The sequence below is a fragment of the Salmo salar genome, chromosome ssa14 (assembly GCF_905237065.1).
Source record: "Salmo salar chromosome ssa14, Ssal_v3.1, whole genome shotgun sequence".
Classification (NCBI taxonomy): Eukaryota; Metazoa; Chordata; class Actinopteri; order Salmoniformes; family Salmonidae; genus Salmo; species Salmo salar.
In genome coordinates this window covers 40,943,039-40,958,046 of record NC_059455.1, presented here as the reverse complement: position 1 = coordinate 40,958,046, position 15,008 = coordinate 40,943,039, and the positions used below count along the sequence as shown (strand labels likewise).

At 41.8% G+C, this 15,008-nt stretch overlaps 1 non-coding gene across 2 annotated transcripts; it reads left to right on the top strand.

Moving 5' to 3' along the window:
• The first annotated feature begins 419 nt into the window (after positions 1–419).
• LOC106569645 (uncharacterized) lies at positions 420–14,097 on the top strand. 2 transcript variants are annotated; one of them, XR_006758824.1, is made up of 7 exons: positions 420–690; positions 4,142–4,246; positions 5,180–5,331; positions 5,582–5,983; positions 7,511–7,653; positions 13,127–13,348; positions 13,939–14,097. It is a non-coding gene; the product is annotated as an uncharacterized protein (transcript). The 2 variants fall into 2 exon arrangements; XR_006758825.1 differs by lacking the exon at positions 420–690 and adding an exon at positions 3,879–4,004.
• The last annotated feature ends 911 nt before the right edge of the window (positions 14,098–15,008 follow it).

Genomic DNA, 15,008 nt, shown 5'->3' with positions numbered 1-15,008 from the left:
TGTTTTTTAAACTTTGTTATGACATCAGCAACATTTTACGTCCATGAGGTTAATAATTATTGACTCATTTCTTCAGCATGAAGCTAAGATTATTATACTGATACTGAGATGCAGTGTTGGGCAGGTTACTGTATTTTTATTTTTATTTTACTGGGAAAGCCAGTTAAGAACACATTCTTATTTACAATGACAGCCTACCCCTGTGTAGTGTTGCAGAATTCGAGGAACGTTCAATAAATTCCCTCGGTTGGAGAGGGAATAAGTAAGAATCCTGGTATCAAGAGGGAATAAGTTGGAAATCCGGAACCTCCAACCAGGATTTCTGGAAAAACTGAATTCATTGAAAGTTCCAGGAATTTTTCAACTCTAATTCTGTGCAATTTGAATTAAGATTCTGTTTTTATAGCGCCCTCATCTGGTTCGTCGCAGGAATTGCAAGGCCCATCTGTGTTGGCGTTTAGCAAGTGGCTAGCTAGTTCGAGATTCTAGCTATATACACACTAAAACGTTAGCTATCCCAGTTAGCTTTAAATGAAAACTGAACTTGATATAGAAACGTCCATTCAATGCACCTCGCAGAAAATTAATTATCAAGCTACATAAGCAGGCTAAATGCTTGCTTGCAAACACAATCACTTCACACGTTCAGCTAGCTAGCCTGCTAGCATCTTTCTGCAGCACGAGCGTGAGGTAGGGTTTATTATCGAACATGGGGGTAGCTAGCTAGCTATGTTGTGATTCTGGTAGCTAGCTATCTATGTTATTCTGCAAGCTAGTTAGCTATGTTGTGATTCTGGTAGCTAGCTAGCTATGTTGTGATTCTGGTAGCTAGCTAGCTATGTTGTGATTCTGGTAGCTAGCTAGCTATGTTGTGATTCTGGTAGCTAGCTAGCTGCTTGCTAATATTTAATTCAAAGGCCTAACTATACATCGGTGTTGAGTGGGAGAGTGAATCCGACTTGCAGCTCTATTTTACGCTAACTAGCCAAGTAACTAGCATGTACCACCTAGCTATGCTAAATGCAAACGTTTTGCATAGAGCTCCAGTTAGATGGCTAGATAGCTAACTAGCTAGATGCTAAATTAGTCGACATAGCTAGCTAGCCACTCTAAATATAGCTATGTCGCAAATCTAGCCATTCAAATGAATGCCATGTTTTGTGGGATTTGTTTTTGGAAATAGATAATGTTTCTATTTAGCACATTCCTATTTGGCAGCTTATGTTTGCTAGGTAACATGCTACACTAGCTAGTGCAGTGACATTGTTTATAAATTGCACAAATACCCAGTGCATTGGTGTAAAGTACTTAAGTAGAAAATACTTTAAAGTACGATTTAAGTCGTTTTTTGGGGTATCTTTACAATGTATATTTTTGACAACTTTTATTTAACGACATTCCTAAATAAAATTATGTACTTTTTACTCCATACATTTTCTCTGACACCCAAAATTACTTGTTACATTTTGAATGCTTAGCATGTTCCAATTCACGCACTTATCAAGAGAACATGCCTGGTCATCCATACTCCCTCTAATCTGGCAGACTCACTAAACACACGTTTCATTTGTAAATTATGTCTGAGTGTTGGAGTGGGCTACTGGCTGCCCGTAATTAAATAACTTTTAAAATGTTTTTATTATGCCGTCTGGTTTGCTTAATATAAGGAATTTGAAATGATTTATACTTTTACTTTTGATACTTAAGTATATTTTAGCAATTACATTTACTTTTGATACTTAAGTATATTTAAAACCAAATACTTTTAGACTTTTACTCAAGTACTATTTTACTGGGTGACTTTCACTTTTACTTGAGTCATTTTCTATTAAGGTATCTTAACTTTTAAAAATAAAAAAGTAACACAATAAAATAACAATAATGAGGCTATATACAGGGGGTACTGGTACGGAGTCAATGTGCAGGGGTACAGGTTAGTCGAGGTAATTTGTACATGTAGGTTGGGGTAAAGTGACTATGTATAGATAATAAACGGCGAGTAGCAGCAGTGTAAAAACAAAGGGATTGTAAATGCAAATATATATACACTAAAAGTATGTGGACACCCCTTCAAATTAGTGGATTTGGCAATTTCAGCCACACCCATTGCTGACAGGTGTATAAAATCAACCACACAGCCATGCAGTCTCCACAGACAAACATTGGCAGTAATTTGGCCTTACTGAAGAGCTCAGTGACTGTCATAGAATGCCACATTTCCAACAAGTCAGTTCGTCAAATTTCTGCCCTGCTGGAGCTGCCCCAGTCAACTGTAAGTGTTGTTGTAAAGTGGAAACATCTAGCAGTAACCACGGTTCAGCCATGAAGTGGAAGGCCACACAAGCTCACAGAACGGGAGTGCTGAAGCGCGTAGCGTGTAAAAATTGTCTGTCGGTTGCAACTCACTACTGAGTTAATTTTTTAAAAAACGAGCAGCTGCACACAAGCCTTAGATCACCAGGCGCAATGCCAAGCTTCGGCTGGAGTGGTGTAATGCTTGCCGCCATTGTACTCTGGAGAAGTGGAAATGCGTTCTCTGGAGTGATGAATCACGCTCATTATCTGGCAGTCCAACAGACGAATCTGGGTTTGGTGGATGCCAGGAGAACGCTACCTGCCCGAATGCATAGTGCCAACTGTAAAGTTTGGTGGAGGAGGAATAATGGTCTGGGGCTGTTTTTCATGGTTCGGGCTAGGCCCCTTAGTTCCAGTGAAGGATAATCTTAACGCTACAGCATGCAATGACATTCTAGGCGATTCTGTGCTTCCAACTTTGTGCCTACAGTTTGGGGAAGACCCTTTCCTGTTTCAGCATGACAATGCCCCCGTGCACAAAGCGAGGTCCATACAGAAATGGTTTGTCAAGATCGGTGTGGAAGAACTTGACTGGCCTGCACAGAGCCCTGACCTCAACTCCATCGAACACCTTTGAGATGAATTAGAACGGCAACTGCGAGCCAGGCCTAAACGCCAAACATCAATGTCCGACCTCACTAATGTCCTTATGGCTGAATGGAAGCAAGTCCCAGCAGCAGTGTTCCAACATCTAGTGGAAAGCCTTCCCAGAAGAGTGGAGACTGTTATAGTAGCAAAGGGGGGACCAACTCCATATTAATGACCATGATTTTGTAGAAAAAGCCCATGGAGTTGGTGGAATAATCCTTTAATTCATTGCCACTTACTCAGCTGGGCCAGGGGCGCTTTAATTAGGTCAGGTGGAAATGTCTGACAGATCTCCACTCCATAAAAGGAGGAAATTGCCATCGCCCGATCGCGCTGCTTTCTCTTCCTTCACTCTGTCTAATCCAGAAATTCAGTGCGTCCATGAATCCACTTAAATCCACCGAATCTGTTACCTTTCATCTGAACTATCTGTTGCGATCGGGAGAGTGGGCCATCAGTTGTTATTTAGAGTTATTACCGCGGAGCGCGGCTTGGAGCGCACGCTCCAAACATATTGTGTAATGTGAATGGTCAATGATCACGGCCCTACGGATCACAATAGGCCAATTATGCAATCGATATGGTTAATATGTCATGAAATTACATGTACACATGAAGACACTTGAAAGGGTGAAATAAGAAAGTCATTGTTTGTTGAATTGATCGACTCTGATATCCAACTAATGGCGATTATGGATTGAATAACCGATCACTGTTTGTATTATTCTTTCATGATTTATGATAAATAGTTACGAGCCTAAATTACTCACCGATGATTCCTATTGACTTATTAATGAACTGGATTGTTGAATTCCCTAAATGATGTTAATAATGAATGATTGTTATGATTTGATCTTTGTGATTATGAATTTGATTAGATACCTGTTATTCTGTTTCCTTTGTTATGCAGCACAGACTACCCAGTAAATATACCACTTTATGGTTAAAGGAATTCCTGCCTCAGTCTCATCCATTCCTCTGTCACCTGACCCGTGACCACCTGTTCACCCTCACAGATTCCACTCATCTTACAAGTTTGGAATGAGATGTTCGACAAGCAGGTGTCCACATACTTTTGGCCATGTAGTGTATCTACATTCGTATTCTTAGAGCAAGCAGCCGAGACATGGTTTCCAAATTGCACAGATTAATCAACAAGAGTTTCAATTGACACTTTTCTGTTGTCTCCATCTACAAGACAAGACATGTCAGGCATCAAGAGGAAGGCTGACGAGAAGGACCCAGATTGTGAGGACATCGCACTGGTTCAGGAGAACAAGCGACACAGTAGTGAAACAAAATGGTAAGACTAGAACCAGAGGATTGAGACGAAGCACTATCGACAGTGAGGTCCGAAATTATTGATAAATATGAGCAGTAATGTCTGTATAAAATAAATAATTGTTTTGTGCCCAATGGTAAATAATGTATGGTGTCATTTTGGAGTCACTTTCACTGTAAATAAGAATATAGTATGTTTCTAAACACTTCCACATTAATGTGGATGCTACATTGATTATCGATAATCCTGAATGAATCTTGAATAATGATGAGTACCCCCAAGAGATGCTAACCACTCACCGTTAGTAATAACAGGGAAGGTTAGCATGTCTTGGTGGTATGATCTTTGACCCTCTGTAACTTTCTCACTCATTATTCACTCATCATTTAGGATTATCCAGAATCATGGTAGCATCCACATTAATGTAGATGTGTTTAGACACATATTCTATTCTTATTTATAGCAAAAGTATCGCAACCAATATAATAACAACAAATGCATCCAACAAGTTTGTAGAGTCACAAGCTTGGTGTAGTCATTGTGTGCTAAGAATGTGGGACCAAATACTACATTTTTGACCACTTTTATAAGAATCTTTAGGGGTGTCAATAATTTTGACATTTACCTTTATTTAATTACTTTATTATTACTTGTTAAACAATATATATTTCTCTGAGCAGTTGTATTAGTATAAAATAATATAATTTCCCTTTTTTTTTAGCATACAATATAGCTCAGTAATATAATGATTATTTTCTAAAGTTTATTATTGCTCATATTTATTAATTAAGGGTGTCAATTTCAGACCACGTTGTAGATGTTTGATAAACACATGCTTTTGTACTATTGCAGCCTTCCTGTGTTTGTCTGGACTGTATGAACACAGTATCTCTATGGTGATGCTAAGATGTGACCTACCGTCTCTCCTTCTGTCTTTTCTCATACTTTTTTGAGACTTGCCAGTGAGGGAAGCTACGGTGCAGAAGATTGAGGCCGTCATCAAAGATCAGTTCTCTTTGGAGATGAAGAACAAAGAACATGAGATGGAAGTGATTGTACAGGTTACTGTTGACCTCAGCTACAGAATGAGTATCATATCGCCATAGGTGAGCCTTAACATAACTACGAGTGGACAAAAGTACTAACACCTCCAATGCATACTAGCAGCCTGTTTTCATTACATGTTTATTGCCTTTCATTGTTTGTAATTAATTACATGCTTATACTGCAGGACAAAGCTTCAGTGTCTCCGTTGATGTCCGTTTTAGTTCATCTGTAACCAATTCACACCATGTATTCTACAACTTCCCTATTCGTTCAGCTGCCTATTATAGCTGTATCTTTCTTTGTCTGAAGGAAAGGATATCAAGGTGGAACATCCCCTCTCCTTTCCTACGTTTCCCAGCATGCCTCCAAGAGTGACCCGGCGGTGCTGAACCACCCGGCCATCAAGCATTTCCTGGAGTTGCCCTCCCACTCCTCGTCCCCCCTCGACCAGGGCTCGGACGCCCACTATCTGGGGCCCTCGGTGACCCTGTCCCAGCAGGGCGAGGGGCCGGACAGGAGGCTTGGAGGGAGGATGGGGGCCGGCCGAAGCGAGGCCGGGCCGCAACACAAGGAAGTGGAGTGAGGAGTTAAGGACCACATCTCAATTGGCTGATGTGGCTTTCTCTCCTCGTCTTCTTTCCTTCATCCGTACTGATCTGAAAGACTTGGCCAGATGAGAGCAAATTGCCTCCACCTCTCCTGTCTTTTCAGGTTAGTATAGGAGACAAGGAGAGGGAGGCACTGTAGACTATTGTGACGCACACAAGTCAAAAAGCTAATATTATCAATGAGTTTTCCAGTTTTTTACTCAGTAGAATCTGAGAGCTTTTCAAGACAATAAGCATGTTTCCATTGACCCAGGTTTATTCGACAAAAGCAATGTCACCTATTTTTTGTTGTTGTTGAGACATGTATAATGGAAAAGACACATATAAAAGACATTTTCTAAAAATCACATTTTTATCTGTTCGACAACGGTGGATTTTTATTTTGTCAAACTTTCTTTATTGCGACAAATGATGGTGGAAACTCTGTTTTTCTAATAAATGATGATTGCCAAATACTTTTGAAGGTATGCGGGGCACGTGATGTAGGCTAATTACGCAACTATAAGCTCCACTCCACATTTAATTATAAATGCCTACTGCTTGCAAGTTTTACCATGGCACGGACTGTGGCGATACGTTTGGCACATGAGAATTATTAGATTATGGCAAGTCAATTATTGCATTTTATTTTTGGAAACTCACCCTAGCAGACAATCGCATCTGTTTTCTATGCAAACTTTGTAAATGTCGACCAAAAAAATCACTGGACAAGTTGATGGAAACAAAGCTAGTGGTTCCCATAATTTTTTTGTGACACAGTGAACTTTCTAAACCCTTTCACAATGTATCTAGTCCTTTGTGACAGACACAGGGAGATATGAACAACAGAAGTGTGTTGCAAGCCTTTGGTATACAGTTGAGTTTCTCAGTACTGTAAGCATTTAGTCAGCACACCTTGTTTTTGTTCCCTCACGTTACAGCGAGCAGTTGGGTCACTGGGTGCATGTTATGCAAGCCCGATCTTGATACAGCACATTAAGAGTCTCTGTGTCCTGATCACTGACATGTTTTCCCCCTGGATCTCAAAGCCTGTTTAGGGGTTACAGGGAGACACTATACCAGAACACAACAAGGCTATGACCTCTGTCATAAGGTGTCATAACAGTGACATAAAACAGTAATTACTACTTCTGTCACCTGACTTCACAAAGTAACTAGACTCCCTGTCTGAAAAAGCTTTATCATGTACTACCATGGCCTATGAAATATATTTGGAATTGGTTTACTCTTTTTTTTGTTTTTTTTTAAGTGTTGAAAGGTTTAAGTGCCCTATTTCTCTGGGATCCCATTAACGAGAAAGACACTCTCTCTCTTTTTATCTCCCCCTGCGAGGCAGCTCCATATTTCTCCCCCTGCGAGGCAGCTCCATATTTCTCCCCCTGCGAGGCAGCTCCATATTTCTCCCCCTGCGAGGCAGCTCCATATTTCTCCCCCTGCGAGGCAGCTCCATATTTCTCCCCCTGCGAGGCAGCTCCCTCCCTCCAGCTGTCATTCAGAGGATAACAAACATTTCTCCCCTCTCTCCTCTCTCCCTCTTTCCCAGTATCAAATAATTCAGCCTTAGTTGCTATTGCTGCTATTTAGTGTTATGCAAATAGAAACCATTCCCTTATATCTCACTGTCTCACAGGTATATCCCCCTGATAAGCGGGAGAAGAATGACCAGTCCACCCATAAGTGGATGGTGTACGTCAGAGGCTCCAGAAGAGAGCCCAGCAACGACCACTTTGTCAACAACCCCAGCTACAAGCCCAATGACCCGATGGAAGTCAGGTGTGCGTGTGTGTGAGCATGCGTGTGTGTGTGTGTGTGTGTGTGAGCGAGCGAGCATGCGTGTGTGTACTGTGTGTGTTCTGATGTTAATGTGATTGCGTGTGACAGTATTTTATGGCGGTAGGGCGCGTCTTGTTATTGAATTGATCACTGGGGGTGATGCTTTTTTTAATGCAGGCCTCAGGCAACAGCAGAAAGGTTTAGACTCTCTGTTTTCATCTGATAAACTATCATCTATTTAGTGTTGCCCCTGGTTACACCGTTTCATTTGATATTACAGGTCAACAAAAGTTTTCTGAGCAACTTTTGTTTGGTCAGACAAGGATGTAGGCCTAGCTAGTACAGAAACTGTTGCAATCAAATTCAACCCATCAAATGTTTTTATTTTCTATAAATACATTTTTTTACAACAGCGGTTGTCATAAAGTGCTTTACAGACACTCAGCCTCAGGCCTCATTGGTTAGACTGCTTGAGTAGTTATGCACGCTCCCATCACAAACTGAAATGTCATGGAGTAATAGCACCCTCATGTGGACGTGAGACACCAAAAACCTTTCAGACAGCACACAGTACTTAGTTCGGTTAAATTGTCTCTACTATTGATGCGTGGGTTGACTCATAACCCGCCGTCCCCGTGGTTATAGCCGCAGTCCGGGCGGGTTAAGGGTAATTAAATACTGTGTGGGTGAAGCAAAAAAAAATCCATGAATCCATTATTGTGCAATTTATATTTACATTGAGGTTTTTCTTTCATTATTTTAGGCTATTAATGCATAAGCCTAAACTTTAGGGCCTAACTGTACGCGCGCCAAATAGCCTGCCGTCACGCCAAATGCTTTTGGAAACGGGCAGAAAACGTTCATATCAATCCACGGAGGCACAATGTCGGAGTTTAATTCAATAAAAGGAAAGCTGCGAAATGGAGGGTTGAAAATAAAGAGAAGGGAGGGCCAGAAAAGTCATGTTTGGGAAATATTTGGTGAAATGGTGAAAGAGGATGATAGCAGTGTTTTGTGTGATTGTGAGGCGCTATACAAATTCGACAGTAACAAGACAGGAACTTCAAATAGGCTTATGGCACGTCAAGGGAACTGTAGCCTACTGTTTAGACGGGTTAAATGGAAACTGAAATCTGGACACTGACTGTAGATCTATAACCTCTCACATAGCCATAATAATAACTCCTGCAGAACTAAGCATTTCTTGCAGTAAAATGATGCACCAAATGTAGGCTACATTTTTTTCTCAGGAACAGGGGTGGAGAAATATTTATTTAATTCAGCATCTTGAGAGAATGCTAATGCACAGTTATTTATTGTCTTTAGAGGTGCTATCTTTATCAGCATCATAGAAGCTGATAGTATTTCAATCACATAAAATATGCATCCAAGCCTAACTGAAATCTTATCAGAAACATGTTGGGTCGTTTTCCCAGCAGGCAAAAGAAAATCCTGCACCCCCTGCCAAAAAATAGTTCTGCCATCTCTGACTGTAGCCTGCAGCGCATTTTCTATATTAGTGGGTTAGGATTGGGTGTGTACCTCAGATATTCGCTTGATAACATAGTCGGCAGTTGCAGATGAGTTATTAGCAGGTGCTGGTGAACAAACAGCTGACCCACGCACTACTAGTCCCTAGAGAAACTGATTGATCTAAGACCAGGTTATGATTTGGGGTGGGAAAGTTAATCCTAGACCTGCTGTGCCTAAGGGCAACTTCTACAGATCCCGCTGACACACCTGATACACACTTTAGTTCCTATGATCTGTGTGAGCAGTCTGAGTCGGACCAGGAGTCAATATGACTAAACCGTGCTGACACACCCTTCACCTACAGACAGTGTAACCACTCAGAAAGACAAATATCTAATACCTTAGAATAGCTCAGCCTCAGAGCCCTGACACCACATAGAGGTTGATCCTGCTTTAGAATACCCATAGGGAATCAGAGGATCAGACACAGGGTCGTTCTGATTCTCAGCCCTCTGGCTGTTTTTAGCTGACCAGACACACAAGGCTCTTAGTAACCCAGACGCACCCTGACTGACTGGCAGACTGATTAGTTGACTGACTGGCAGACTGATTAGTTGACTGACTGGCAGACTGATTAGTTGACTGACTGGCAGACTGATTAGTTGACTGACTGGCAGACTGATTAGTTGACTGACTGGCAGACTGATTAGTTGACTGACTGGCAGACGTTGTTGACCAACCTGGCAAATTTGACTGTGATATATCACTGGCAGAACTGGCAGATGACTGGCGACAGCCGGCTGACTGTCCGGCTGACTGGCCGGCTCAAACTAACTGAACTCCACAGAGACATAGCTAAAGCCTTTTTTTATTCTGACACATCTAAGGTAGCCTGGGTACCAGTCTCTGTAGATAACATTACACTCTTTGCCACTCCTTGTCATTGTTAATGAGCTCGAGGAGATCAGAGGATTTGATCCTGATTTGATAACCCTCACAGCTATCATTCAATCACAATGTTTATGCAAATTAGACTGATTGGAAATCTTGATTCATGAATTTGATTGGATTCTTTCTAACATTTGGGCATTCTGACAGAATACAAGCACATTGTGAACATAAACTTTGGGCGTGGGGAGAACCGAGGATTACCCTTTATTGCATTTCTCCCACCAGCTAATGTTCCTCGTATAAATACACAGTATCAGTCAGAAGTTTGGACACACCTACTAATTCAAGGGTTTTTCTTTATTTTGTACTATTTTCTACATTGTAGAATAATAATGAAGAAATCAAAACTATGAAATAACACATGGATCATGTAGTAACCCAAAAAGTGTTAAACAAATCAAAATATATCTCTCTATCCCCTCTCTCTCTCTCTCTCTCTCTCTCTCTCTCTCTCTCTCTCTCTCTCTCTCTCTCTCTCTCTCTCTCTCTCTCTCTCTCTCTCTCTCTCTCTCTCTCTCTCTCTCTCTCTCTCTCTATATATATATATATATATATATATATAAGGCTGAAACATAACAAAATGTGGAAAAAGTGAAGGGGTCTGAATACTTTCCCGAAGAAACTGTGTGTATATATATATAGGATATATATATAGGATATATATATATATATACACACACAGTTTCTTCGGGAAAGTATTCAGACCCCTTCACTTTTTCCACATTTTGTTATGTTTCAGCCTTATTCTAAACTGTATTAAATTGTTTTTTCCCCCCCTCATCAATCTACACACAATACCCCATAATGACAAAGCATTTTTTTTATGTTTGCCAATTTCTAAAAATAAAAAACGGAAATATTACATTTACCTAAGTATTCAGACCATTTACTCAGTACTTTGTAGAAGCACCTTTGGCAGTGATTAGTCAATTCTTCTTGGGTATGACACTACAAACTTGACACCTGTATTTGGGGAGTTTCTCCCATTCTTCTCTGAAGATCCTCTAAAGCTCTGTTAGGATGGGGAGCGTTGCTGCACAGCTATTTTCAGGTCTCTCCAGAGATGTTCGATCGGGTTCAAGTCCGGGCTCTGGCTGGGCCAGTCAAGGACATTCAGAGAATTGTCCCGAAGCCACTCCTGTGTTGTCTTGGCTGTGTGCTTAGGGTCGTTGTCCTGTTGGAAGGTGAACCTTCACCCCAGTCTGAGGACCTGAGCGTTCTGGAGCAGGTTTTCATCAAGAATCTCTCTGTACTTTGCTCTGTTCATCTTTGCCTCGATCCTGACCAGTCTCCAAGTCCATGCCGCTGAAAAACATCCCCACAGCATGAAGCTGCCACCACCATGCTTTACCGTAGGGATGGTGCCAGGTTTCCTCCAGATGTGTCGCTTGGCATTCAGACCAAAGAGTTCAATCTTGGTTTTATCAGACCAGAGAATCTTGCTTCTCATGGTCTGAGAGTCTTTAGGTGCGTTTTGGCAAACTCCAAGCGGGCTGTCATGTGCCTGATTGGTGGAGTGCTGCAGAGATGGATGTTTTTCTGTAAGGTTCTCCCATCTCCACAGAGGAACTCTAGACCTCTGTCAAAGTGACCATTGGGTTCTTGGTCACCTCCCTGACCAAGGCCCTTCTCCCCCGATTGCTCAGTTTGGTCGGGTGGCCAGCTCTAGGAAGAGTCTTGGTGGTTCCAAACTTCTTCCATTTAAGAATGATGGGTACTGTGTTCTTGGGGACCTTCAATGCTGCAGACATTTTTTGGTACCCTTCCCCAGATCTGTGCCTCGACACAATCCTGTCTTGGAGCTCTACAGACAATTCCTTCGACCTCATGGCTTGGTTTTTGCTCTGACATGCACTGTCAACTGTGGGATCTTATAAAGAGGTGTGTGCCATTCCAAATCCTGTCCAATCAATTGAATTTACCACAGGTGGACTCCAATCAAGTTGTAGAAACATCTCATTGATGATCAATGGAAACAGGATGCACCTGAGCTCAATATCGAATCTCATAGCAAAGGGTCTGAATACTTATGGAAACAGGGTATTTCAACCAACAACAAAAAAACGTTTTTGCTTTCTCATTATGGGGTATTGTGCGTAGATTGAGGATTTTATTTATAAGGCTATAATGTAACAAAATGTGGAAAAAGTAAAGGGGTCTGAATACTTTGCAAAGGCACTGTATATATACATACATACAGTCTCTGGCCACTGCAGCTATTCCCTCTCTCACAGTGCAACCACCGCACCATCGCAGAGAAAGGTGAGATACATGGGGTCATAGATATATAATTACTAGAACAGGATAAGCCCTCGGACCACTGCCATTTGAAGTGCACTCATGGGTTAACACCTGAAACCCCACCTCTTCAAGGAATACCTGGGATAGGATAAAGTAATCCTTCTAACCCCCCCCTTAAAAGATTTAGATGCACTATTGTAAAGTGGTTGTTCCACTGGATATTATAAGGTGAATGCACCAATTTGTAAGTCGCTCTGGATAAGAGCGTCTGCTAAATGACTTAAATGTTAAATGTTAATGTTAAATGCTTAAATGTGTTAATTCAATATGGCTGTCATTCTGGTTCTATTCAGTCAAGTTCTATCAGAGTTGTGACCGAGACATCGAGCATAACTGCACACCATAGAACATCCAAACATTTTCAAGTGAGGCCTTGACGTGAACTGCAAAATAAATAGCTGTAACTGCATTGGAATGATGTCACTTTCATCTCCTAGTCAGTGAATCACGACCAGCCCATGTGCTGTTATTTTTTACCTCTCTTTTTTACATTTCTAATCCTTTCCTCTGCAGGCCTATAGTGAATGATTGATGAGTCTGGACTGAGAAACCGTATCTCATCTCCCGTCTCTCTCTAGCCCTCTCTCTCTCTCTCTCTCTCTCTCTCTCTCTCTCTCTCTCTCTCTCTCTCTCTCTCTCTCTCTCCCTATCTCTTTGTGCCAGGATGAAGGTAATTATATTGTAGATGATGCCCAGAGTGGTTTTTAATGGTTATTACCTTCTCTCTCTATCCTCTTTTCCCATCCAGGTCTGCCCATCAAAGCGGGGAGGTCCGTGGTGTACAGCGTGCTTCCTTCAGCCTCGGAACGCACCCCATCCCGGCCTAAAGTCACAGAGTAGATCGCGTTGGGTTCCTACGGCAACTCAGCCTTCCAGCCAATCATTGTCCCACAGGGTCAGGCGCCCAGCCCCTCCGGGTCCCCTGGAAAATCCTTTGAGCCAATCACAATGAGCTGTGAGATTGTGTCAGGTAACTACCTACCAATGGGATTTGTTGGTATTGGAGTGGAAGGAGGAAGGGAGGTAGATAAGGGGTGGAACTGTTGAATGATAGGATTTTTGTTATGGTAGTCAGTCAGTTTATTTCATTCATGTCATTTATTTTCTTATTCAAAGGAAACAGAAGAAATTACACAGATTTGAAATGGGGTTCAATTTCTAAATTGGGGCACACAAATGTCTAAGGGGAAATCTTTAGATACATTGGCTGTTGAAACTAAAGCACAACTTGTGATTGTTCATGGCCTGTATTTGCGAGGATTCAGAGCTTTATGAAAAATGAATGTTTCAGGGCTAAGACACATCAATAACGTTTGCTGGCCTAGAGTACTTAGCACCTCTGAACGTAATTTGTGAACCGAGTGTGCACCGATTTCACGTGCACAATAGCCTGAAAAATGTTGTCAGTTAGACGTCTACAGCTGGCGGTCCCTAAAACACAGTGCGCTAAACGGCAGGCAGATGAATGCTAGATCCACATTTGGTGCGACGTGTGCGAGCCTTTATAAAGAATATCTTTACAATGAGCAGCGTGTTTGTGATATTGTTTTGGTCCCAAAGGTTCACCCATCTCCACACCCAGCCACTCTCCCCTCCCCCAAACCCTCACCTCCACCCCTGTACACACCGAACAGGGATCCTCCGTACTCAAAAACCCTTACATAATCATCGACAAGCCCAGCCAGGTCATCGGGATGGCAATAACCTCCTTCACTACCTCCACAGGTATGCTACTGCCCCTCTCTGACTAGAATGAAGTCCTTCTAAACACTGAGCTATGGCCAGTTTGGTGTTTTCCCACTAATGGTGAAAGTTGGGATTTAGGTGGGGTAATCTGAGCCTAAGTGCAACTTCTATTCTGAGCTCTCTGCTTGTCTATAGGGAGTTATCCTCTCCTTTTGGGTCAGTTCCTGCAGCACTATAAGAGACTGTGCTGTGGACTCTGTGCCTCCCACACAGCACCTGATAATGCTGTTTTAGACTCCCCTCAGCCACTGTATTGCCAACACTCCCCTTCCACAGACCAATGTCTGCTACATCCCAAGGCTGAATCTAGTGCACTCTGTCGTGGAAATTTCAGTACTGAGAGAGACTTGGACAATTATTCAAGCAATCATCTTTATTTAACATCGATTAATTATTGCAATAATGAAACCGTCGATCCCACACTCAAGTGTGTTGCCAAGGGCTTAACTGATAATGAAAAAACAGATCTTATATAGGCCCTAAAAAATGCTTAGTCAGTCATTTCTACCTTTCCCATAACCCACCTTGGTCCATCTCCTGGTTATCTGTATGGGATGTTGTTTTACTTCCAACCCGGCTTAGTTTCTCAGATGCCAGGAAGATGAGACAGTGAGGCATTGTTCTAAACTCTTCCAGGCTCTCTCTATCTTGGTAACACACCACATCTTGTTTCCAGGCTCTCTATCTCTGGTTACTGTGGTGGCTAATTTCTGCATTACCAAATGAGGAGAGTTACAAACTTCACACACAAGTCAGTTATACTTAAAAGTACATCTTTAATTATTAAGATGCTTTTGCAAAAGCACTTGACCTTCAATGATGCCATTGAAAAGACATTACACAAAAGTACAAAGATCTTTTATACCCAAGACCCACCCCTCTCA